Below are 26,366 nucleotides of genomic sequence, written 5' to 3'. Positions count from 1 at the left end.
GGAGCAGGCGGGGGTTCTTATTTCGTGGCCATAGGAAGGAAGGGAGAGGAGAGAGGCGCACCTTGTCGCTGCAGTCCCTGTCAGCTGATTGGAAGAATCCGGAAAAGGGAGATGGGTCAGTGGATAGGTGGAAGCCCTAGGTCAAAATATCTGACTGCAGAAAAGACCAATCAGGGAAATAATGATTTTTCTTTCAGCCTGGTAAAACGGTTTTCTCCTGTCAAAGAGCAAGTGGCCTTTAAGGTATGTTTATCACTGTCCATTCCCCTGCATTGTGAAGGAGCAAAGCAGTCTTAAGACTGGGTGTGAAATGGAGAAGAACGCAGCACTGGCTTAACCTTGACTGTGCCATTGGCGCTTGCTGGCAGCAGCTGAGCCTCAGGCACCCTGAGCAAGCACGAGGCGGAGAAATGAGACCTGCTGGTGCTTACACCAGAACTGACTGGCCACCGAGAGGGGCTGAGCCTGGGATCTGAGGCCACTTGAGCTTGACCTCATACCTGTTTATGTCCTAATTGCTTGCTTCCAGTTCAGCCCCTCTTCTCTGAGACCACCCTCTCCAGGGGGTCTTTTCTCTCTGGCCCTTTGATGCTCTCCAGTTCATCTTCTCCTTTCTAGTGGTTCCCTCTTCTTCTCCCGAGGCGACAGCATCACAGGGGCATCCCTGGCTCCTGGGGCTGCAGCTGGTGGCCTTGGCCCACGCTTAGGGCCTTCCCACCCTCCGTGTCTCATCTCAGGTGGGCTGGCTGTGCACCACGCCGGGGTCTACAGTGTGGGACAAGGCACACACACTTTTGATTGATAAACAGGGTGTGTCATTTAAAGAAGTTGAGACACATTTTTCTGGTTTCTGGTCAACACTGACGGAAAGATCTAAGAAAATCTATAGATCAGATTTTACTGCTTTCAAGATAATCATGCTTGCATTTTCAACACAGAGCCAGTAACCTCTGAAAATGAAATGCTTCCCCCGTTTCCCATGTTCTGGATGGATTTGGTAGAACTTGCATCAGGCTGCAAAGTGCAGGAAGTTGAAGCTGACTCCTTGCTTAAAGAGAAAACATTAAATATTAAATGTCCATTTGTCTGTTAAGTAAACAGTTGCATTCTTTCAGAAGTCCTGATGCTAACAACATCTGCGACACGGGCCAGTCAGCTTCCCAAATGGCTGTGTTAGCCCCACGTTCAGGGCCTGGACTTTTCCTGAATAATAGGTAAAGTCAAGGGAAGGAAAGTTTTACTTCCTTTCTGGGCTAAATTGTCATATGGGAGTCATCATAGGCTCAGTTTAGAGGAACATGGCATTGTCCTTTACCCAGGTGATTGTATTTGCTATTTTACATTGGTTTGATTAGATCAAGGCAGGACATTTGTTATCGCTGACTCTCAGCCTGGAAGCACCATCTGATTTGTAAGCAGTTGACTCCTGCTGGATGGGCACATAAACTGGGTGTCACGTTATTAAGATGTGGTGAAGGGTAGACACCTTCCCTGTGCTTGGAATGCATCCCAGTCCCCACCTGGGGCACCCCCTTACCCATAGCACCATCTCATCAAAAGTTGGCTGGAGTGTTGGGAATTGGCACAAAGGCAGGGAGGTTGTTGGTAGGGCTGGTAAATCCATGGCATGGAAAAGGTGGAGGAGTTATCTCTGCTTCCTAGGGATGAAGGCCTCTCCCGGGGCTGGGAAGTTCCTGTCCCTTGTACTCAGGGTCTCACTTCCCTGGACAGTGCTAGACAAATAGGGCTCCTTTAACTCGTTGGGAAGTTCCCTGTCTTTAAGCATTGTCTTTCTTTAACCAGGCTTCAATGCAACCAATTAGGTTCTTCCTTGCTGAATTCTTCTTCTTGTCCTGCTTCTCTGAATCTGCGGGGAATTTGAATGATCTTGAATCTATTCTCAGCCGGCCTCTTGGTTTAATTCCAGCATTCATTCATTCAACAGATATTTGAGTGTCTGCTGCATGCCGGGCACCATGTTTCTTGCAAGGCATACAGCAAAGAACAACATAGATAAGTTCCTCACTTTTATTGTGTGTCTGTTTGTCTAGTTTTAACCCAGAACATCTTCTGAGAGGATCAGTTTTTCCAGGCAAGGGCAACTTTTGATGGTTTCCTCAATAGCATTCCCCTCTTATTTCTTGCTGATAGGACCTTGATTGTGTTCAGGTGTCAGTGGCCAAATTCCTAGGGAGATGCCAGGGTCCTCTCCAGTCCCTGGGGATAAACCTAGATCTAAGCCCAGTGATTGCCAGTGATTGGTTTAGGGGCAGCCTGTAACTCAGCTACTGCCAGTGAGATGTCTAGGCACTTCTAGGACAATTTCCTGCCTCTTAAAAAAGGGTGTATGATTTCTGTCTTCTGGACTTTGGAAAATGTGATGGTTGTGGGAGGCTGCTATGATCACCTTGCAGCCATGCAGGTCCAGCCCAAGGTCATAGCATGGTTGAGCTGAGAGAAGGAACCCAGCTGACATCAACGCTACCTCCAGACTTCTTGTGACATGAGATGATACATTTTCCTTCTTCCTTAAGGTAATTTAGGTTGGATTTTCTGTAATTTTGCAGCCCAAAATATCCAGTTTGAAAGCAAAAGACATCTGCCCTCGTATTCATGCAGCGGTGTGGTCATTTTAGCCTTTCTCCAGGCTCATTGTGTTGTGCTCAGTTTTGTACACAAGTACATTCTTTTCTAAATGGCAAGACGGTTAAGATGCTTGGATTTCCTCTTCCACCACCTATCTCCAGCACAGCACTGAGCGTAATATCTTGCATGTCGTAGGATATCAATAAACGCTTATTGAGTTGAATTTGAGTTTTACAGACATGAGTTTAAATTTAGTGACTACCCACGGGCTTCTGAGAAATTATTGAAAGCCAATCTGTGGCCCAAAGAGAGGACGGCCTGATCAAGGCATGTACTGTTGGGCCAGGCAGACTGCGATGGGGATGAACGTGCCCTATGCGAGGTGCCAGAGAAAATCCATCATGCATCCTGAGCTCTGTTTTTTTATTGAAAAATCCATTTATAAATAATCTGGGCAAATAAAGTAAAAGGCACTTTATTGGGATTCAGAAAAATTCATGGCTACTGAACATCCAGCCAATTCAACTCCCAGCTCCCAATTAGCCTGCCAGGGCCTCTCTCAGTGGCAGGGGCCCTGCCAGCCACTCCAAAGGCTGCCCTGGGACTATGAGTCATTTTCTTATTTCTTAGCATGCTGGGTGCGAAAATCTTTCTCTTTCTTTTTACGTGCTAGCACTTACTGGGTGCTTTGGCCAAGCAGATTTATCAACGTGTTTTTGTGCAGGTAATTGAGGAGCAGGAAGACACACTCCTCTAGGTTGCTCCCTCTCTTTGTTCACTCACTTGCTTGAGAACCCAGGGACAGTGGGAGGAATGGCCAAGCTGGATGCAGGCCTGGCCTCCGCAGAGCGGGCGAGCAGGAAAGGCAAGTTTCAGACACCTCCCGCCATGCCCTTGACCCTGCTGGGCCCCCGGTATCCTAGGAGTGTTTTCCCATTTCCGGCAATGTCTTTATTTTATGATTGTTCCCTTAACCCAAAGGCAACTGGGAAAGAGTGTCATCCTTCACCACGAAGAGGCCATTGTCATTTAGTGAGTACCTGCATGCCACACGCTATGCGGAAGACTAGGTGCTTCATCTCACCTAGCCCTTGCAGAGACCCTCCAAGAACAAATATGACACTCAGAGATGTTAACTGACTTGCCCAGGGTTACACAGCTTGTAAGTGGTGGAACCAGAATTAGAAAATGCAATTTGTTTTTTTGGAGCCTCACCTCCTAAATGAGATGCAGAGGGCCTGGCACGGAGTAACGGGGCTCTCAGTAGTTGCTGGGAGAATAAACACATGAATTGGGCCAAGGGTCAGCCAACAGACAGGTCTTTGGTCAGTGGACGGTTTGGGCCGTCTGGTCCCAGGGACCACATTGCCTGTCTGCCTCTCTGTAGGGTAGTGGGGTGCCTGTGAGCGAGGCAGAACAAGAGAGCTTGGACAGCAAGTTCTGGGGGTACTGTGGCCTCTGAGCGCGGAGTGGGAACAGGGGACTGGCAGAGGAGCTGGTAGCGGGGGCTTGGGGATGGCTGCTAACTGGGTTCATTTGCCAAATCAGCAAAGTCTGGAGCTGAGACGCCAGACTTACCCTGGGCCTAGCTTGGGAAAATATTACGCAGTTCAAAATAAAATTAAACAGTATTAACCACAGGCCCAAATTGCACCTATATTTTAAAAAGCATTGTGCAGCTGAGACTTATAAAGCCTGGCACCAGCGTGAGGCCATCTTGGTTAATGAGAGCTCTGCGCCTGCTAAGCCTTGCCGCGGCCTTCTGGTTCACGTCCTCTCGCCCTCCTCGGCTGGGGATGTGCGGGTCCTCGGGTGAGCCGCAGCTGCCTTGGAAGGATGCACCCTTTGCTCTCTGGAGCAGGACGGGCTCTTCTGAGAGGCGGGGCCTGTAAGTGTCCGGAGTCGCCAGCCTCGGGGGCTGCACGGGCCTCTCCTTTCCTCAGGGGCCAGAAGGGAGGCGCGGATATTGTACTGCACTTTCTGGACTTTCAGGGCAATTCACGAAAGAGCCTGAATATGCAGCAGCCACGTCTGGTTTTATTTCAGCTTGGACACTAATTCATGCTGGGTCCTGTAGTAAATCATTTTTCATTCAGTTACTTGTTTTTCCTGACTTGAAAAATGGGTGTGATACTGGTGGTCGCTGTTGTCTTCCCGCAGCGATAGAATGAGACTCTGCAGTGATTTCTTTTCCTTCCAAAGTCGAAAGCTCCTCTGGCTTTGCACAACCTTTTGAGCACGACCTTCTCTCTCATCACGGTGATGCCTGTTGCCCCCTAGTGGTCACCAGCAAAGGGAGTGGTTGAGCCGATGATCCCAGGTTGCAACTCAGACCCAGGCCTGGCCCTGAACCCAGGTCTTCCTGCTGGCTCCGAGGCATCTCTGGGCAGGGTGGGTTATAGGGAGGGGACCAGAGAGGGAGTCCTCCCAGTCGCCTCCGCCAGGCAGTCCTCCAGCTTGTCAAACTGTCGCCAGCAGTGTTTTCTCAGCATGGAGATTGTGAGTGTTAAGTCTAGAAAAATCACTCAGTCAAGGTTAAGACTTGCTTTGGTGCAGGGGACTGGAAAGCAGATATGCTTTTTCTAGCTCTGAACACCGAGGGGAAGTGAGCTTTGGAAGAGAGGCGCTGACTTGGTGTGTGTTTTGGGGCAAGAGGAAGTTGAAAGAGGGACAGTCTGAGCTTGCTCTTTGCAGGGGGCTCGCTTGGACTGTGCTTGGAAGCCCACAGGCTGGCTGAGCGTGAGAGAGAGCGTGCCAGTCAGAGCCTGCAGACCTATGGCTTGCTTAGGAGTATGGACTGGAGCGAGCCCTCCCCTCCTCCTCCTCTCCTCGAACAAGGTCATCAGTGACAAATGCACAGGAGATGGTGAAGGTGGATTGGGGAGGATTTGGACGTGTTTCTTCTGACCTTGATGGGGCCATGTCCCCTCTATTTGTAATCTTGAGCTAGAACAACTGACAAATGGCCTGATAGGAGACAAAAGCAAACAATAGACTCACTTGAAAGATACAGTGAATAGAATTTAATTGAATTTTTTTTTTTTTGGTACAGACATTGATTTGACCCTGTAAGATGTATGGAGTAAATCATTAGGGGAATTAATATACATTAAAATGTAGTTTATTATCATGAAACTTTTATTGTGCTTGTAGTTGTATTTTTAATTATTATTTTAATGACTTTCTGTATTTCAAATCGTGATAAATCTATTCTATTTTTTAAAAATAAACGGACTATAGTTTTACAAGGTGATGTGTGGTGCAGAGCTGTTGATGAGTATTGCTCCTTCATTAATGAGAACGAACAGATTAGAAAGACTAAAAATGGACCGATTTACACACTTTTAAAAAAGCCAATTAATATCTAACCATTAAACACAAATGTTATAGATTAGTCTCACTATCTTATCTACTCTCTGGGCTCCTATTGGATCATTCAGAGATTGACTCTTTAAACCAAGTAAGGGAAGGAGGCTCTAAAAGTGGAATTGCCTGGGACCAATTAAAACAAAGGATTTGGGCCATAATGTGCTGCAAATACCCATGCCCTCATGCCTGGGGGACCATTATCCAAATGAGCAAAGAGGATAGAAGTGTTTGTCCAAGCTGTCTTTGAGGGATGAAGCAGAGGCTGTTGGCTCTGCTGGTAGGATCAGGGCTTTGGGTGATTTCCCCAGTGGTGAAGATGGAGTCGTGCTGGCTTTTCTGCATTGCATCTCCTGAGCCTTCTTGGAATCAAGGACAAATCCTTGTTCTGTGCTTTGTGGGTACCCAGGTCTACATGGAAATCAGCCCTATGACCACTCTTAATGCTGACCTGTCCCAGCTGAGCTGAATGGACACGTGGTTTTACTGTCATGACCGTATGTCCTCAGTTTTCCAATTCAAACATCTTATTTCAGATACTTGGTTCCATTAGCCACATGGGGGCTTATACCATCTTCCTCCCTGACTGTGTGCTGGTTGACTATTTCTGACTTTCGAGGTTGTCAGGCAACATGTCTTGGCAGCTAGAGGCAGGGGAGTATGGATGCGAGGTGTGTGGGCTCCCGAGGCACGCGTCCCAAATCTGAAACCTGGCACCAGAATTTATTGTGCGACCTTGAATAGGTTTACTTGCTCATTCATTCATTTATCCATTCATTCATTTCTTCATTCAATATTTATGAAATCTGGGTGCTGTTGTAGGGATTGGAGATATAGCAGTAATCAAAATGGAGAAAAATCTCTGCATTCCAGTGAGGACTAGAGAAGGCTTTCAACAGATAGTATAGCAAAATGCAGAGTACACTGCAGCACGTCAGGCAGGACTATTGACTGTGGAGGAAAAAGAAAGTGGGGTGGAGGGCCAGGCAGTGTGTCAGGGGATGTTGCTATTTCATAGGGTGGTTAGAGAGGCCTTACCCAGAAGGGAGTGTTTGAGCTGTGACCCAGAGGAAGTGAGGGAGTGAGCCAAGTAGGATTCTGAGGGAAGAGTTTCTTCTAGGCACAAGGGATGCAGGTGCAGAGGCCCTGGGGCAGGAGCCTGCTGTCTGTTCAGGGAGTAGCAAGGAGATTGTGTGGCTGGGTGGAAGGAGTAGATCAGTGGAGTCATGAGGCCAGGTCATGCAGGACAGATAGGTCATTGGGAGGACCTTGGCTTTGACTTTGGGTGAGATGGGGGCTCATTTAAAGGGTCCCCCTGACTAATGTGAAGGAACAAGAGTGTAGGCAGGGAGATCCAAAAGGTAGATGTGGTCATCTAGATGGGAGGAGGTGCTGGTAGCTTAAACCAAGGGGGCAGCAATTAAGATGGGAGAAGTGTTGGATTTGGGCCATATTTTGAAGGTAGAGTGAACAGATTTGCTTCTAATGTTTCCGAAGGAAAGGAGACAAGGATGAGTCTCAGATGTGCAGCCAGAGCCACTGTCAGGGTGGTGGTGTCATCTGCTGAGATGGGGGAAGCTACAGAAAGAGAAGGGGTGTGAGTGTGGGTGTGGTGGTGGGAATCAAAGGTTCGTGTGTGAAGTGTGTAAAGTTTAAGATCCTAGAAGATATTTGGATGGAATTGTTTAATAGGCAGCTGGATATAGGAGCCTGGAGTTTAGGGGGAGAAGTTTAGGCTGAAAATGTAAATTTTGGGGTAGTCAGTGCAGAGATGATGTTTAAAGCTCTGAGTCTGGGTGAGATGACTAGGGAGGGAGTGGAGATGGTGAACAAGGCCCAGGGGAAATTCAGGGCAATCTGATGTTTAGAGGACAGGGGATGAGGAAGAACCAGCAAAGGAAACTGAGAAGCAACAGCCAGAGAAAGCAGAAGGTCAAGAGATAGTGGGCTTGTTAGAGGCTAAGTGAAGATGACATTTCAATGAGAGAGGGTTATCAAAAGATGCTGGTAGGGCAAGCGAAATTAAGATTAAGAATTTGCCGTGGGCTTTGGCAATGTGGAAATCATTGATGACCTTGACAACAGTTGTCTTGATGGAATAGTGGAGGTAAAAATCTGATAGGAATGGGTTTGGGAGAGAATGGAAGGAGAGAACTTGGAGGCAGCCAATATAAACACTCTGCAGAGGAAGTTTGCTTTGAAGGGGAGTATAAGGATGGAATAGTAACGTTTCTTAACTCTTAAAATTCTGTTTCCTGATCTGTAAAATGGGGACGAAGACAACATCTCTATCATAGAGTTACTGAGAAGATTCAATGAAATGTTATTGGAAACTCAGTGCTCAACACACAGTAAGGGCTTACAAGGTTTGCTGGTACTGACTACAGCCTGTCTGATTGAGGAGTGGACAGGAGGATCTGCCCTGGTGTTTCTGTGTCCTGGGTGTTTGAAGGTAATCTCTGTTCCTCTACCCTCCTGGGGTTGGAAGTCAATCGAAAGTTTGGGTAAATTCCCCAGTTTGGCAGTTGTGAAATGACAGAAAGATCAGAAAGTCAGAAATCCCACACTCCTGCTAAGTGGTGGCTTATCTGTATGGCTGTGCAAATGAAACACGCTGCTTCCCTCGTTCCTGTATTCAGTTTTATTGCCTGTCTTGCAAAATGGCACATTTCAAGATTAAAGCCATTTTGACTTTGAGTTACTGTCTTTGAAGTATAGGATTTCCTAATTATAAAAACACATACTAATTGTAGAAAAATAGGAAAATAGAAGAAAATATGCAGAAAAGAAATTTATCTAAGGCCTCCTACCCAAATCCAACTGCTGTTAACGTTTTAGTGAATTTTCTTCCAATGCTTTTATGAACTCTTTAAAAGCATATTTGAGATAATACTGTTATATAGTGTTGTATCTTGCTTTTTCTCCTCGACGTTGTTAGTGTAAGCATTAAATTCTTCATTAATGTTTTTAATGGCTATGTGCCATGGAATCTTTATGTTTTCCATCTCATCTTATATCCAAGTGAAATGGTAGGAATAGTTAACCCTTTTATAGCATTCACTGGGTTCCAGGCCCTATTTTAAGTACTTTATGTAAATTAGCTCATTTAATCCTCATAACCACCTTCTCACATAGGAATGATCATTAGTCCCAGTTTACAGTTAAAGCCTTGAACATACATTAAAGCCCTTCGTTGGGTGTGAGGACCAAGGATGAAGGGACAGACACCCTTTAGCAGACAGTGTTGCCTCCCATGTGAGGGCTCTGGTGAGCTGGCATGCAGTCATGTTCTTCTTGAAACCCCACGTGGAACTGGAAGTAGAGCTGGAGACGTGCCTCCTACTTCAACTTTTCAGGAAAAATATCCCAACAATTTTGGTAACTGTTAAGTGAAAACAACAACAACCTATTCTCAGCTGTGCCCTCACAATCTCTTAATGGTTCTCATTCTCTATTTATTTGTTTCTCTTGATTTACATCTTGTGTTCTCTCCTACCACTGCCTCTTGGTCAAAACTTTGGTCATAATTCCTGTAAAAAGTGGTCCGAAGTCTTCAGTGTCCAAGAGTGGAAAGAGAAAACTGTGCCCTGGAGCAATGATTTGCCAAAACTATGTCCTTAACAAGTTGCCAGAAATGTATTTCATGTTATAACCCATAACACATACACGTATATTTATTTACGATTATAATATCTGAACGTAAGTTTAAGGACACAATGTTACCTATGGTGCACTCTGATACTTTCCACTCCACTCTATTCCATTTGATTAAAACAATACCAATTTCCACCTTAAACTGGTTTCAGGACTCACTGGTTACGACAAATCGCAGCAGTCAAATTACTGCCCTGGAACACGGTGTTGGTTCAGGACCAAGGACAGCAGCCACTGCTCCCTTCCCTGTCCTGTGCTCTCCTTTCCCTGCTGTCACATTTTGGTTCCTTATTCTGACTTCTCCAGCCTGTGTTGACCTGGCTCTTCTTTGACTTCCCATGGTGCACTTTCAATCTCAGTGATTTTTTTTTTTCTTTTTTTGCAATGGAATCTTGCTCTGTCGCCCAGGCTGGAGTGCAGTGGTGCTCTCTCGGCTCACTGAAACCTCCACCTCCCGGGTTCAAGTGATTCTTGTGCCTCAGCCTCCCTAGTAGTTGGGATTACAGGTGCCCGCTACCACGCCCAGCTAATTTTTGTATTTTTAGTAGAGATGGGGTTTTGCCATGTTGGCCAGGCTGGTCTTGAACTCTTGACCTCAGGTGATCCACCCACCTCGGCCTCCCAAAGTGCTGGGATTACGGGTGTGAGCCACCACGCCCGGCCCAATCTCAGTGATTTTAGACCCTAACTTAGGTTTCTGGTCTTCCTAGATCATAAGCTTCTTGGAGAGAAGTCCTAGGTTTTCACCATGGCTTATATTCCCTTTAATGCTTGACCCAGATCTCCAGGGAATTAGTGGAACATTAAAGATGAGGATAAGGATATTGCATTAGGGTTCCTCTCCTGGGAGTGTCTCTGGCTGCAGATCTGCTGGGACTGACTTTGTAGACTATCATCACGTTGGACAAGAAGGGCCTCCCTTTATTGGAAGCTCTTTCTTTTTTACATGACTAGAAAAAAATTTAGTCCTCCTCCTCTTGCTATTGCTCTGTTGTAACCCTTTGAAAAGCAAGCTCCCTTTTTATAGCTTTGACATTATGTGCATCACTGCATCACAAGGTTTTCAGGAAGATATATTTGATTGTGTTTTTTCCCTGCAGCCCATGCTGCTCTTCAGGTGACACAATACGAGCTTTTGTGCTCCTTATCTTTCATCTTACTGCTTGATAACATCAGGGAGCAAGAGAAGAGGAATAAGATATCTCCTTTTCTTTCTAATAAAATCTGAGGTTCTAAGGATAGGACCCATCTGGTCAAAGGGAAGACTGATATAGACTTATCAGTGGCCAGTTTTTTTGACACATCCACCATTTTTAGTTTGAACTAAGTTTTCGCATGGACCCAGGCTCATGTCTTTGGGAATGGGGTGCTGGCATGATTGATTAATAATATGTGAGTGTTGGAGCCCAGTCCCATTCTGCTTTCCCAAGGGATCCTTGCAGAGGCAACATAGCAGCGGGCCTTCTGAGTCATGTGTCAGCCAGGAGGGCTGTGTTCATGCGTATGTTAAGGTCTTCTGAGACCGAACTCTACTCCTCTTCAAAGCAGGGTAGAACAATTACCTCTGTGAAATTCCTGAAGTCTCCTCCTGTTTACTCTTCAATTCCAAAAGCTCAAAGCTGGGGTGCTTGTTTGTCATGTGGGATTCACGATCACAGGTGTTAGCAAATAGAGGTGGTGACTAATCTGAACTCAGCTTATGAAGGCGGGTTATGAAATTCAAACCCTATTGAAATCCAGACACCTTTCATCTATTAATGGCCACCAGTGGCCTGTAATCAAGTCACACTCTGTTAGCTACACAATTAACTTGTTTGTTTGAAGTGTGAATTAAGGATTTGAGGCATTTGCTAATGAATCTTACTTGCTCCCTACTTTGGCTGAAATCCCTGTGTTTGCCAAAAGCAGGCAGTTCTGGAATTTAAGGAAAGGTTTTTTTTCTTTTTTTTTTTTTTTCTTTTTTTGGACCCTATTTTCTCCCTATGTGAAAGAAGCTTCTGTTTTGCTTTTGCACAGATGGAAAGAAGCAGGCTCTCACACCCTCCTTCCCCACTGGACTCTGCCTTCATTTCATTCTCAGTTTTGTAACTTGTGGAAAGTGCCTCCCCCTTGCCACGGTTCTAATGGCTGTCTCTGCTTGTGGGTTGTACCCCTTCTATGGGAGCAGAGGGGAGTGGTGGAGTCTCCCCCTTTGCCAGCCTCCTTTGATTCTCTCTTTGTTTGTGACTCTCCTCTGGAACGAGTTTCTTTTGTAGATAATGGGATTCCATTATGGGGTGTTAGGGCTTCTCTGGAGCTGTCGGCTGTGAGGGAAGATAGGAGGTTTTGATCAATGGTTTCTGCTTGTATCTTGGATGTGTTAATTTTAAGATGGCTCGCTTCTGTTTTTATTAGTTTTATTGGATTTGTGTTGGGGGAAGGGTTAGGATGAGCATTGGTGTTGTTCTGCAAGGAAACCTGGTTGCTCGGAGTTAGGTGGCTCTGCTGTACTTGGAGGCTGGAAGGGCCTGGAGAGAGGCAAAATGCCCACTTCTGCTCTGTTCCTGTAGGCACCAGAGCTGTTGTCTGCCACCATCAAAGCCTTTTCTGACTTCTTTGAATGACTTACAACCCATTTCCAAAGGGCTGTATTGGTTAATGTTCTGAAGCAGAGGTGTCAGTGGAGCTTTTCAGCATCGTGGGTGGGGTTATTTGTGGGTGGGAAGAGCGCGCACACACACTCTCTCTCTCTGATATAAATTCCTGATTTATTTAGCCATGGATTCAGAATTTATCTTAAAGGGACGTGGCTACACAAAGACCAAGTGGATGCAGCATATTTTTGCATAGCTCATCCATCGTCCTTAGTTCTTAATGGGAGCTGGCAGTGTGTGGCTGTCAGTGACACTTTCTATGCACATAGAATCCTGCCAAGGTTGAAGAAGAAGCCAAATTCTTGCAACACTACTTCTGTTTTATATTCAGGTTTATATCACTGTTCTAGAAGGACTTACAACAACAATCTGTGCTCTTTTAGGCTCTTCTGATTCTTGAACTGAACCTTTGGATCAGCAAGCCTACATCTTCATCTGGGGGTAGAGGTGAAGAGGGGTTGGTGTTAAAGAAGGCAGAATCAGTATTGAATCGTCTTCAAACACTCTCTCTCCCTCTCACTTTTTGATATTTGAGAAAGTCTGTATCCCCACAGGCTTATGATAGCCTATCTCAGACAAAAATGGCACCCTCGAAGTTTTAACCCTGTTTCTTTAGGCGGGCTATGTCCTTCCTGGAAAGATTGCTGACCTCTCAAAGAATAAGATAAAAGTCTAAAAATTTATGATGAGATTTTGACACTGACTGTGGTGGAATAACTTGGACTAGATTCATCCTCTTGCTACAAACAATTATAAAACTGGATAAAACCTGTGAAATAAATATTTTAAGCTATTAAATGATAGTCAGAGTAGGACTGTGGTTGCCAAGAGAAGACTATAAACTGGCCGGGCGCGGTGGCTCACGCCTGTAATCCCAGCACTTTGGGAGGCCGAGGTGGGCGGATCATGAGGTCAGGAGATTGAGACCATCCTGGCTCACACGGTGAAACCCCATCTCTACTAAAAATACAAAAAAATAATTAGCCAGATGTGGTGGCGGGTGCCTGTAGTCCCAGCTACTCGGGAGGCTGAGGCAAGAGAATGGCGTGAACCCGGGAGGAGGAGCTTGCAGTGAACCGAGATCGCCCCACTGCACTCCAGCCTGGGCAACAGAGCAAGACTGCGTCTCAAAAAAAAAAAAAAAAAAAAAAAAAAAGACTGTAAACCATGCAAATACAATCACTTTGTATTTCTGTATGGAGGCATTTCAAGACCGTATCTTCAGGGAGGTATTCCAAGAAGAGTACAGTGATCTCATTGAGCTGAGGAGACGGATACCAGAGTTTGGATAGGTTGATATATCTAGAATTTGCAGGGCAGAATATCATACAGGAGAAGGCCTAGCAGAGAAAGTGCTCTAGAAACTTTTATGGCTGCTCTGGAATGTTCTGTTGAATACTAAACCATTGATGTGTGAGGTGAAACTCCACAAAACTGGACAAAATGCACATAGGGATTATAAAATTCACAGAGCTCATACAGGACTCTGCAGTATTTGCATTCTGACCAGCCCTATTGGGGAGCTGTCCTTAAATATTTGGGACATTCAGTAGAGACTCCAGAAGGAAGAAGCAATAACAGTAGGGTAACAGCATTTCTGTGTAAAGGTGGTGCTGTAGACCCTTTACACAGATTAAAAATAAGCCTTGAGAGGGTCAGGCTGATCCACAAGTAACTTAAATGCCTGCCAGAGTAAAGCCTAACGCTCTTTATTTAAAGATATAATTGCTGACAGCTTTCCAAACTTGACAAAAGCTATAAACTCACTGATCTGAGAAGCTCAACACACCCCAAGCAAGGTAAATACAAAGAAACCACAGAATGGCACACACAGTATAATCAGATTTCTTCAAATTAGTGATAAAGATTTTTTTTTTTTTTTTTTTTTTTAAAGACAGGATCTCACTCTGTCATCCAGGCTGGAGTGCAGTGGTGCAATCTTGGCTCATTGCAACCTCTATCTCACAGGTTCAAGCGATTCTTATGCCTCAGCCTCCCAAGTAGCTGGAATTACAGGCACACACCATCACACCTGGCTAATTTTTTTTTTTTTTTTTAAGTAGAAATGAGTTTTGCCATGTTGGCCAGGTTGGTCTCAAACTCCTGACCTCAAGCGATCCTCCCATCTCGGCCTCCCAAAGTGCTGGGATTACAAGCATGAGCCACCGTGCCCAGCAAGAAAAAATCTTAAACTCAGCTAGAAGACGGGAAAAAGACAAATTATAGAGGACAAAGACAATAATTCTTGCAGACTTCTCATTAGAAGTCATGCAAGCTAGAAGACAATGGAATGGGATCTCTTGAGTGCCGAAAGGGGGAACAGTCTGTCAGTGTGGAATTCTGTATAGAGTGAGTTATCCTTACATGGTCCTGGAAATGTTTTACATCTTGAATATGGTGATAGATTCATAATATATTTATTTGTCAGCATCTACTGGACTATACATTTAAAATGGGGTACATTTTATTGTATGTAAATTATACCTCCATGATGCTGATTAAAAATAGGTTTTAACCCCTGAAATATGGGATAACACAATTGTAGTAGATGAAGTAATAGGTATAGATTCATGGCACACATTAGAGGAAACTGAGGCATAGAACTATCACGTGACTTCCCCCAAATCATACAACCAAAGGGAGATGAAGTAACTTTTTCTATTCTAAAAGAAATGTTTTTTAATCTCTCAAAATAGGTAGATTCAGGTCTCCTCACAAACTAAAAGGTAGGACATATATTCCTCCAGTGCCTTTCAAACTATGATCTGGCTGGCATCTAGGAAACTTGCTATAAAGACCTCACTGGGGCAATTTGATATTTCCTCCCAGATACATGCTGCTTCTTTTTCAGGTATGTTTTTTTTTATTCTCCCTCTACTTTTTAGTGTGTTTTCTAGGATCACACATCAGTGAGATTGTAAACATCTTCAGCACTGTGGATTTATTATTATTATTATTTGGGACGGAGTTTTGCTCTGCCACCCAGGTTGGAGTGCAACGGCACAATCTCGGCTCACTGCCAACTCTGCCTCCCAGGTTCAAGCAGTTCTCCTGCCTCAGCCTCCCAAGTAGCTGGGATTACAGGCACCCACCACCACACCTGGCTAATTTTTGTATATTTATTTATTTATTTATTAAAAAAAAATTTTTTTTGTGACAAAGTCTCACCCTTGTCACCCAGGCTGGGGTGCAGTGGCACAATCTTGGCTCACTGCAACCTCTGCCTTCCAGGTTCAAGTGATTCTCCTGCCTCAGCCTCTCAAGTAGCTGGGATTACAGGTGCCCGCCACCACACCTGGCTAATTTTTGTATTTTTATTTATTTATTTATATATTTTGAGATGAAGTCTCACCCTTGTCACCCAGGCTGGAGTGCAGTGGCATGATCTCAGCTCACTGCAACCTCCACCTCCTGAGTTCAAGCGATTCTCATGCCTCAGCCTCCCAAGTAGCTGGAATTACAGGTGCCCACCACCACGCCAGGCTAATTTTTGTATTTTTAATAGAGACGGAGTTTCACCATGTTGGCCAGGTTGGTGGATTATTCTTATATCAGTCAGGATCCTATCAGGAGACAGAAGCCATGTTTGGTTGTTTGAACAGAAAATTTAATATATAAAGACTCTCTAGCTAGTAGAAGTGTGGTTGATTACTAATGGAGATAGAAGAGAGTTCTAAGTGTTTCCAAAATATCAGGGGTAAAGCAGCAGCTGCTATCTCTAGGCTGAGGAAAAGTAGACAACAAATAAAGACTAGTAGACTCTCCCTGACATTGGCTGAAATTCAGACCTCTTCAAAGAGTGCATGGCTAGCAAAGGAACACGCTGCCTGCCAAAGGGCCTGGGCCGGAAGTGGTCTGTAGAAGTGGCTCATTGTCACTTGAGGACGTCAATTAGAACAGAGCTGGTCTAAAGCAGCCTGCCAGTGGAGTGACTGTGTCCTGAGGGTGCAGCTGGAGCTCATCTTCATGGCCACTGGACTCTACTCTGAATAATAGTGATGATTATAATAATAATGATGATGGTAAGAGTCTGCAAGGGATATGTCATTGCCACTGTCATCTTGCGGGTTCACGTCATTGCTGTCTATTGACGAAGCTTAACATTCTGCTATGCCAGCAAAGGAGAAATGTGTACAGGGTCCAGCTTCAATATCACAAAGAAGGACAAAGGAAGGTGAAATTGGAACTCAGAGATAATAATAAATTGACGACTGGAACAACATCAAAATAGAAATTGGGGCAATCTTGGGTCTGACTTCATCAGCACATGTCACTGAATTAAGGGGCAATGAGTGTTCTGGTTAACATTGTACTGTTCTAAAATCTATTTCTTTCTGGGTTTCCTATATTGGTTCATGGTCTTACAATGCACCCAGTTTCCAATGCCATAAATATCAGAGTAGGAGCCCCAAGGTCAAGGTCCCACAAATCCAAGCCAGCCATGACAGTGAAGAAAGCCAGCGGGTCGAGGTGGCGGTCCTCTGAGCTCCCAGCCCATCCAAGCAGTGGATGCTGTGTAGCTTGCAGGCCTGGGGTTGCCTGACTTTATTTTTCAGGAGAAGCTGGAAATCCCTGACCTTCAGTCTTTAAACATTGGCAGATAAGCCAAATGGGAAGGAGACTGTGTGGACCAAGCAGGCACATCTCTGGGTAGAGTCAGTCCCTGGGCCGCCAGTTTGTGACCTTTGCTTCTGAGATGTCCTCACTGCCTCACTGTCCCTCATTTACCCAGCCAATGGGTTTTCAAGCCCCATTTACTTTGCTTTTGAAAACATTCAGCTTTGTTCCATTTTCCCCACTCCCACGGCCTTAGTGCAGAATCTATTGCCTCTATCCTGGGCTGTAATCATGGTCTCCAATCAGTGGCCTCTTCTCTGCCAGGCCACCACCACCAGAGTGATGTTTCTAAAAAGCACAGCTAGCCAGCCATGGTGGCTCATGCCTGTAACCCCAGCACTTTGGGAGGCTGAGGTGGGTGGATCACTTGAGGTCAGGAGTTTGAGACCAGCCTGACAAACATGGTGAAACCCCATCTCTACTAAAAATATAAAAATTAGCTGGACATTGTGGTAGGCACCTGTAATCCAAGCTACTCAGGAGGCTGAAGCAGGAGAGTCTCTTGAACCCACGAGGCAGAGATTGCAGTGAGCCAATATTGTGCCACTGCCCTCCAGCCCAGGTGACAGAGCAAGACTGCATCTCGAGATAGATAGATAGATAGATAGATAGATAGATAGATAGATAGATAGATAGATAGATAGATAGCACAACTCTTTGTGTGTCTCCCATCTGCTTAAAAACCTTCCCCTGGTTCTTGGGGATAAAACTCCATTGCCTGGCATTGAATTCCTCCACAGTTTGGCGCCTCACCTTCCACCTGGCTTTGAGTTCTGCCTTTCTTTTCCTTGTCCTGTGGACTCTCATTACTTTATATTACTCAGATTTCCCTGAACACATTTGCTACTCCCATTTTCCTGCTTTCACTTATGCTCTTTCCCTTCCCTGATACCTTGGCCACCTGTCTGCTGGGCAACCTCCTACTCACTCGTCAAGACCCAGTTGAAATGTTAGCTCCTTGACACAACCCTTCCTTCTCTTCTCAGTATAGACACATTGTCTGTGCTGCTAATTTGGCACTCTTTGTCTGTTTTGTACTTGAACGTGATAACCCTGGATCCTGCGCCCCTGTCTGTCTTCCCAGCTGTATTTCCCAGGGCCATTACTCATGTGTCTTTGTATTGTTAGGGCCTTGCATAGTGCCTGGCATATTGTAGGTGCTCAATAATTCATTGAATGATTGAACCAATGAGTAGATAAATGAATGAAAGACCGGGTGAATTGCTCCTTTACTAACTCTGGCTGTGGATGTTTCTATGGTGGCTCATTGTTTCTTCACTGATTGGTAATTTGATAGTCATAAGAATGCTTTACTATGTCTAAATAACAGACAGTCAGTGGGGCCATGCTTCATTTCAGAAGACCAGGCTGTTAGGAATTTATTCTGAATTGTTAGTTACCATTTTGTAGACAGTCCTCCAGACACCCTTGGATCCTTACAGTCTTAACCACTGCCGCTCTCATAAATTGTCAGAGTAGAGCTATGTTGTATTCCATGCAAATAATAATAATAAAAAAACCCATCATTCTGTGTGCTAGCTGTTGATGGCAAGAGCTGGTCATTTTGAAAGCAAGATTGGGGGTATTGCTTTAGACTTGTGGGTGGGGGTCCAGGACATCCTGTGCAGGGTTGGGTGCTTGAGAAGTACATCAGTGGACAGGGACAGGAATGTTCAGATGGGAACCCTGCCCTGTTGGGCCTGGGTTGGACTATTTATCCTGGGGGAGGGCCCTCCACCTTCATGCACTGGTGCCCTGGAGAAAGCCAGTGGGGAAGACGTCACTGGGAGAGGGCAGGGCCTGGTTATTTATTTATTTAAATTAAGGCCAATTATTTTTTGTCAAGTGCAGCGAGTGGTGGATTCTGGGAAAACTTGCCTTCACCGTAAACATGTTGGTTAGAAGTCATTAATATGACATTCACACATCCCTAATAAAGTACATAACACAGAGATCTGGCACCATTGAAATACCCAGAGGACATTAAGTATGAGTCTTAAAACCAAGAGGATTGGAAACAAGATATTTTTACTTCTCGTTTGGGAGTAATATAATTGCATTTTGTGGCTCTAGCAGATGCTGGGGCCAGCTGCTAGGGGAGCCTTGGCTTTTTTTTTTTCCCTGTTTTCCCCCTCAGCTTTGGTCCCTTATAGATAAAACCTTTGTGCAGAACTCTCATGAAAACCAAACTTTAAGAAATTATACTTTGGTTGAAAAGCCATGTTTCTGTGTGCAAAATATATCTGAGATTGTATAGACTATAGAGATATTTTTATTAGTTGAACTCAGGAGATATTTATATAAATACATATATATAAATATACGTACACACATGTATACATTTGTTGTTGTTTGTTTAATTTGTTACAGTGAGCACTAAAGACCTTCCTCCCTCCCTGACACTGAGCCTGTATCTTGAAGACAGATGGAGGACGGACTGTCTGAGAGGCCTGTGGGGCACTTGGCTTTTTCTAAGGGCTGCTCCAGGGAAGTTCTGGGAGGCGAGGCTGGTCTCTCTGGGCTGGACTCTTCTATGGGGTTGAGACAGACACATCCTGCAATGCATAGCTCCTTCTGGGGAGGGAATGGGGGCAGCAGAGAGAGCCGGGGCTGAGAAGTTGAGGTGAGTCCAGCCCCTCTGAGAATTGCGTGGCCCTCCCTGCACAGATGGGAGCCTCACCACACACCGGAGGGGACACGGCTCATCACCTCAGAGGTGGACCCAGGGGGCAGGGAGCCCTACTCTCCTTGAAGCGTGTGCTGTGGACAGCTTCCTTCACATGTGGGGCTCAAAGTCAGCAGCTAGGGATGCAGAGGGCGCAGCGGGATGGCCGTCGTTGGCTCCAGAAGGCATATGTGTTTGCGGATTCCTGTGATGTCTGCATCTAGAGCTGGCCATCCAGTATGGTGGCCACATGCGGCATCGAGCACCTGAGACCTGGCTGAGCCCAGCTAGAGGGGCTGGCTGTCCATGGGAAACACACAGGGACTTAGTAGGGAAAAGAGTATGAGATAGTTCGTGACTACTTTTTTAAAAATTAGTAAAATCATACTCTCATGGATATATTGGGTTAAAGTATAAAATATTATTAAAATTTCTTTTACCTTTTAAAATGTAGCTTCTAGAAAATTTTAAAATATTTTTATATTTGAAGTTCTGGGACACATGTGCAGAATGTGCAGGTTTGTTATGTAGGCATACATGTGCCATGGTGGCCTGCTGCACCCATCAACCCATCTCTAGGATTTAAGCCCTGCATGCATTAGGTATTGCTTCTAGAAATTTTAAAATGACACACGTACCTTGTGTTGTGGCTCAGGTTCTATTTCCATTGGATGGTGCAGCTCTGGCACTCAGATTGGCCATGAGCTGCCTCCTGAATGAGGGGCACTTAGAGGAACAGTGCTGTGTGACCTCTCACGTAGGGCCCGAGCCTTGATGGCAACTGGACCTTTGTGCATGGGAGCCTCAGGCGTGGGCTCCTGGGGTGACATCCTTTAGAAGAGAACTTCACAATCTCTCCTTCAGCTCTGCTGTGTCAGCAGTCATCTTTGGACACAGGAGCTGTGTGGGGCTCTAGTGACAGACGGACTGAGACGCAGACGCTCCCTGAAGACTGAAAAACCAGGAAGGGAGAACCACCACCCACATAGACCTAGCAAGAGAAAGCTCGAGCAGCACAGCCACTGCTAAGAAAGTTCCAGAAGCTGCAGTGCACTGTGGAGGGAGACAGCAAGGGGGACTCCCCTGGGAAGGGCTGGGCGATGAACAGGACCTGACAGGTTATGTGGGCAGAGCTCGCGCATGGGCGCTGAGGCGTGAAGGGCAGGAACCAGGTCGGCACAGCAATGCATGCTCACCTGCCAGCCCCTGTGGGGCAGCCTCTGCCATTACCCTCCAGCCCTGCTGGCTCCCAGCTGACCGGCTCCTGACACAGGCTTTGCAGTCCTCTATCAAAACCCATCAACTTGGGGACTGGATGGTGGGTGACCGTTGCCTCTGGGTGGTGGAGATGGAGGCATGGCAGCACGGTGTGTGACCAGGCAGTGACGCCAGGTGGAGCATTACAGCCCCCAGTCCTGCCCAGGCCTCCCTTCCTGATGTGTCTTGTTTGGGGCCTTGGGAAAGGGCCCACCAGTCTCCCTGGTCTGCAGGCACCCAACTGTATCTGCTGAACAGATATAGAGGGGCCTGTCTGGGACCCTGCCAGTTTGTTCGCCCAAGCCCCTGCAGCACACAGACACCGTACCTTGGCGGCAGTTTTTCTGCTTGAACGTCCAAAGGACAAACTAAACATTTAAAATCTGCAAGCTGGACAGTCTTTGCTTTGGAGCCTGCAGTGAATTTCTTCATCTTGACAGTCGAGTCATTCTTCTCAGCATCGATGTGGTATTTAGGAGCCGGGAGGAGGAGGAAGCTAAGGGAGCCAGGGCACTGGGGAGGCTGCCAGGTACACATGTGTGGTCTTTCAGGCTCAGGGGCCGTCTGCGTGGGTGGGACGGCTGGCATTTCCTTCACCCCAGTGCCACATCTGGCTGGATGTCGATGCCTCCTTCATCTTTTTATTTTTATTGTGGTAAAAGACACACAACATACAATTTCCCATCAGTGGCCATTAGTACATTCACAAGGTGGTGCAACCATCTAGCTCCAGACATTTTCATCACCCCAGAAGGAAACCCAACACCCATTAGCCATCACTCCCCATCACCCTCTTCCCCCAACCCTTGGCAACCACTAATCTCCATGCTGTCTCTATGGATTTGCCTATTCTAGATATTTCATATAAATGGCCCCGTGCAATACGGGGCCTTCCGTGCCTGGCCTCTTCTGCTTAGCCTCGTGTTTTCAGTGTTCATCCATGTAGTAGCCGGTATCAGAACCTCATTCCTTTCTATGGCTGAATAACATGCCGTTGTTTGTCTGTGACACATTTCGTTTCTTCATCCATCTGCAGACACTTGGGGTAGGTCCGCCTCTTGGCTACTGTGAGTGATGCTACTGTGCGCGTGTGTGTCTGTGTTTTTTGTTTGAGTACCTGTTTTCTCTTCCTTTGGCCATGCTTTTGCCCCAGCCTCTTGTGAGTCTTTCAAGCCAGACTTGTGTTTGAGGGACAGCAAGTGTCAGGGAAGGAACTTGCACGCCTGGAGAGTGAGGAGTCCTGGCCTGGCTTCACCATGAACATGCTGAGCTTGGACAAGTGCTTTTCTGTTCTATACCTCAGTTGTTTCCTCTGTCAAGATGAGGTAGACCAGACCTGGGTTTTCATCTGCCTTCCTTGGGGTCCTAGGTTTGTGGACCTCGGGGAAGAAAGAGAGGCCAGACAACTGAGCTGAAAATTTTTCTTTTCACAACTCCTTCCCCTCTTCAGCGGGAGTATCTCCAGCTCTCCGGTTTGGTTTTGCATGCTTCCTGTGATGTTTTAAGCAAAGGGCTCCATGGAGACAAGGAGTTTTGCCCATCACTGAAGTCGAGGATCTTATGAGTTGAACGAGGCTTTTGGGGTGGCCATGAGCTTGACCCTGCTGGAAGGAGAGAATCCCCCTGAAGGAGGTTCAGTCTGGGCTCCTCCTGGTCCACTGGAGGGAGCTGGGGCTGGGAAGTGACCCTGGGTCAGTGGGGAGCAGGGAGCTGTCAGCCTGGGCTGGGAAAAGTTGAGTTCTTTACTCATCCAAGCACACCGTGGTGGTCCTTTCTGAAATTCAGAGCAGTGGTGCAGAATTCTGCATGGATTTGGGTTCTGGTTCTACAGGTACTGGCCATGTGACCTTAGGCAAGTCACTTAACCACTCTGTGCCTCAGTTTCCACACCTGTAAAATGGCCATGGTTCCTATTTCATAGTTTGTTATGAAGTTAAATGAGATGATCCCACATAAGTCCTAGGGCAGTGCCTCCACCATCTTAGCACTGGTGACATTGATGGCAGCAACGACACAGATGGTAAAGTCCTTCTCCCCACAATCACCCTGAATGTGGATGGCTTTTACAGGGCTCCATGCCATTTAGCACCATTTAGCACCTAATACTTTGTGTGGTTTTCATTCTTTGGCAAATCTCTCCAAACCAGTTCCTGAGCTTTGGCAGGGCAGGCTCACCTGTGGTCTGCCCATCTGGTGAGGGGGTGGCCTGGGGAAGGGCCGTGGGCTGGGAAGGCTGGGCAGCAGGGGCCTGGCATTAGATGGGTAACCCAGACACACTCCGTCCAGCCTCGTTCGTGCAGCAGCATGGGACAGTCCCTGGCAGGTGAGTCCAGCTTTGGGGCCCAGCCAACCTGAGCACAGCAGAGACTGTGGCCTGGGCCTGGGCATCAGCTTCCCCAGAAAGGCTGCTCTCAGAGGGGCTCTGTGTGGGACGTGTCCTGGATTGGGAGAAGCAAAATTTACCTTTGGGGGTAGAGGAGGGAGTGGCGGATGCTCACAGGTAGTTCCTACATCAGCGTGATTTCCTGGAGCCTCTGCTTGCTTGACGGAAGCTCATTAGACATGAGGTGAATGCCCCTGTCCCGAGTTTGGCCACAGAGGTGATCCCGTAACAGCGCTTGCACACACTGTCGTGCTGACTTGTCTGTACCCATCGCTCGACTGTGAGCTCTTTAACTGCTCGCTTCGAAGTGGTCCTGTTCCCTTTTTGGTATACAGTCGATGTTCGGTATGTAGAGTAAACACAGAAGGCAGTAAGTGGTGCTGGGAGTTTTTCCCCTTCGGAAGCCCTGTCAGGCTGGGGTGAGTGCTGGCTGAAGGATGTCCATGAAAGTCCTCTTTGGGTGTCCCGGGTTTTGGAACAAATCGCATGTTTAGAGGTTGGGATCCACTGCACCTCCCATCCCCTGGGCCACTAAGGGTCACTTGTCTTGGCATGGTCCTGGGCAGGGGCATGGATCTGGGGGCTGGCACAGCCTATTCCTCTAGATACCGGATCTCCTGAAGTTCAGGTAGATGAGCTGCTGCACGTGACAAGTGGCTTAGTAAATCCACATACTGACTTCAGCCGTGGTCTGCTCTGGTTTTGTGAAGCCAAATGGGAACCGATCGACAAACCAACAACTCTGAACGGTCATTCCGATGTTACCATTCATTGTCTGCAGGCATGAACGGTCATTCTGATGTTACCATTCATTGTCTGCAGGCGTGAACGGTCATTCCGATGTTAGTGTTCGTTGTCTGCAGGCATGGGCATGCGGGGGTGTCCAGAGTGGTGGAGGTGACAGATGATGATTAATCCAGCAGTGGTGGCAGCCTCTGACCTGGACCATTTTGGTACCTGTGACCTCATCAGGGGCTGCTAGACAGGTGGCTCACACCACGTAGATCTTTTCTTTTTTTTTTTTTGAGATGGAGTCTCGCTTGTCGCCCAGGCTGGAGTACAGTGGCGCGTCTTGGCTCACTGCAAGCTCCGCCTCCCGGGTTCACGCCATTCTCCTGCCTCAGCCTCCTGAGTAGCTGGGACTACAGGCGCCCGCCACCACGCCCGGCTAATGTTTTGTATTTTTAGTAGAGACGGGGTTTCACCGTGGTCTCGATCTCCTGACGTTGTGATCCGCCCGCCTCGGCCTCCCAAAGTGCTGGGATTATAGGCGTGAGCCACCGCGCCCGGCCTCGTAGATCTTATAGTGATTCATGGTAGCTATTGTTTGGGGCATACCTTCTGCCAGCCAGTGTATTTAGAATGATCATTCCTTAGAACTGCCTCGTGAGCTGATAGTCTCCCAGTTTCATAGGAAACTGGTCTAGACAGGTTAAGTAATGTGCTCAAGATGAGACAACTCATAAGAGGCCGAGCTGGTACCCAAAGCCAGGACACTGTTTGCTTCCGATGCGTGTGCTCTTAACTGTGATACTATGTTGCCTTCCTACAGTGACATAGAGTTAATTAAATAATTGGCAAAGTTTTAGCCAGGAACTGCTGCATTTTGCTGCTTTTAAACTCTTGTGTCAACTATCTTCAGTAACAGACTCTCTCTCTCTCTCTCACTCTCACACTTGCATATACATATTTACTTCTGCCATGCACGGTTTTCCTACCCCATCCCATCCCATCCCTCCCTCCCTCCTTCCATCCATCCATCCATCCATCCATCCATCCATCCGACCAGCCACCTGTCTAACAAACACTTATCAGGTGCTTCCTATGTGCCCCAGGACACTGTTAAGTCCAAGGGATGTGTCAGCGATAACATGTTCCGTATCCTTCTCATGCTCCAATGGGGGATGTTATCTGAGTAAACAAGCAATTAGAATGCAAAGTGATAAATCCTGCCCACTGGGGGAAGGTGCCAGTGCCACCCAGGCAAGCAGGAGGGATAACTGACGCCGTCATGAATAGTTAGGGAGGGCCAGCCAGAGGAAGGATCTGTCTACAGTGAGACCTCAGGGAAAGATTTTTCTAAGGAGAGGAAATAAAACGTGAAAAGGCTCAGGGATGAGAGAACAATGTGCTGGTTGATCAGCTGCTTATTTATGATTTCTTCAGCTGCAGTCAGTGATAGAAACTTGCACAGTGAAGCAACTCTATTTTTGCTATAGGCTTCTGCTTCCCAGGTTCTTTGTCAGGTCCAGGCTTCCGGACAGAGGTGGTTTGGGCTCTGAGTTCCCAATCACTGGCTGCCTTGTGGGGGCCGGCTCCATGCTATGCGAGGCCTTGATCTCCACTCTTGGCCTGTGGCCTTTGCACTGCATGGCACCAGGGCCATTTTCTATTCTCACCTGCTCTGCTTACTGGGCTTCTCTTCCTTCTCAAGGCCAAGTTTAGCATCTCTGGTCACAGGTGTCAACTCCATTATGTCCCAGCTGAAAGAGGCTGCTTGCCTCCAGGCAGAGGGGCTGCCGCCTTCCCAGGAGCCCTCTAGGGACCCCGGCTGCAGAGAGAGCTGAGGTGGAGGCCTCCCCTCTGCATTTTCCTGATAGTCAGGGCAGCAGCTCTGTGTTGTGGCATCACCAGATCAGGGGAAACGTGTACTAGTCCAACCTTAATTTAACTTACAATCCCTGCCAATTTCATGTTAGCAGATCCTCTTGGAGTTGGAATTAAAGGGCCATATCATGCCTCGAGCTGGAGCAATGACTTGTGTTGATGTCACTCACTGGCCTTTTATGGAAATTATTAATAAATCAGTAATTCTATCTGCAGTGATGTTGTTGTGTTTATAAATATTTAATTTACCTTCAGGTGCCCGCATTTTCCTCCTCTTTACCTTACACTCTGCTGACGTCGCTCTTCTTTTGGAAACACCGCTCGCTAGATTTATCAGTAGTGGGAGAGGTTAACTTATTTCTCCCCCCGCTTCTTCCCTAGAATATGGCTTTATAGTGTCTTTTCTTTTTAATCTTTGTGTGATTTTGGCTCAGGGGGTTGAGGATGAAGCTGAGAGGATGCGACGTCTCTTGTGACAAAGAGGAAAGATTGGTCCAGCTTCAGAAAAGGACAAAACTTTCCAATTATGGTCTATGCATCGTGGAGACTTGTTGTTGGCATGTGTTTCTCCCTCCCTAAATTAATGACATTTAGAATC

The 26,366-nt window shown here is 46.7% G+C and overlaps 1 protein-coding gene across 25 annotated transcripts in view; it reads left to right on the top strand.

Moving 5' to 3' along the window:
- Positions 1-26,366, top strand: part of CAMTA1 (calmodulin binding transcription activator 1) — a 978,479-nt gene that overhangs the window by 292,141 nt on the left and 659,972 nt on the right. The gene's annotated exons all lie outside the window — the stretch shown is intronic.

Source organism: Macaca fascicularis, chromosome 1 (assembly GCF_037993035.2).
Source record: "Macaca fascicularis isolate 582-1 chromosome 1, T2T-MFA8v1.1".
NCBI lineage: Eukaryota > Metazoa > Chordata > Mammalia > Primates > Cercopithecidae > Macaca > Macaca fascicularis.
Note: the sequence above shows the minus strand (reverse complement) of the source record. Positions and strands in the feature narration are given on the sequence as shown.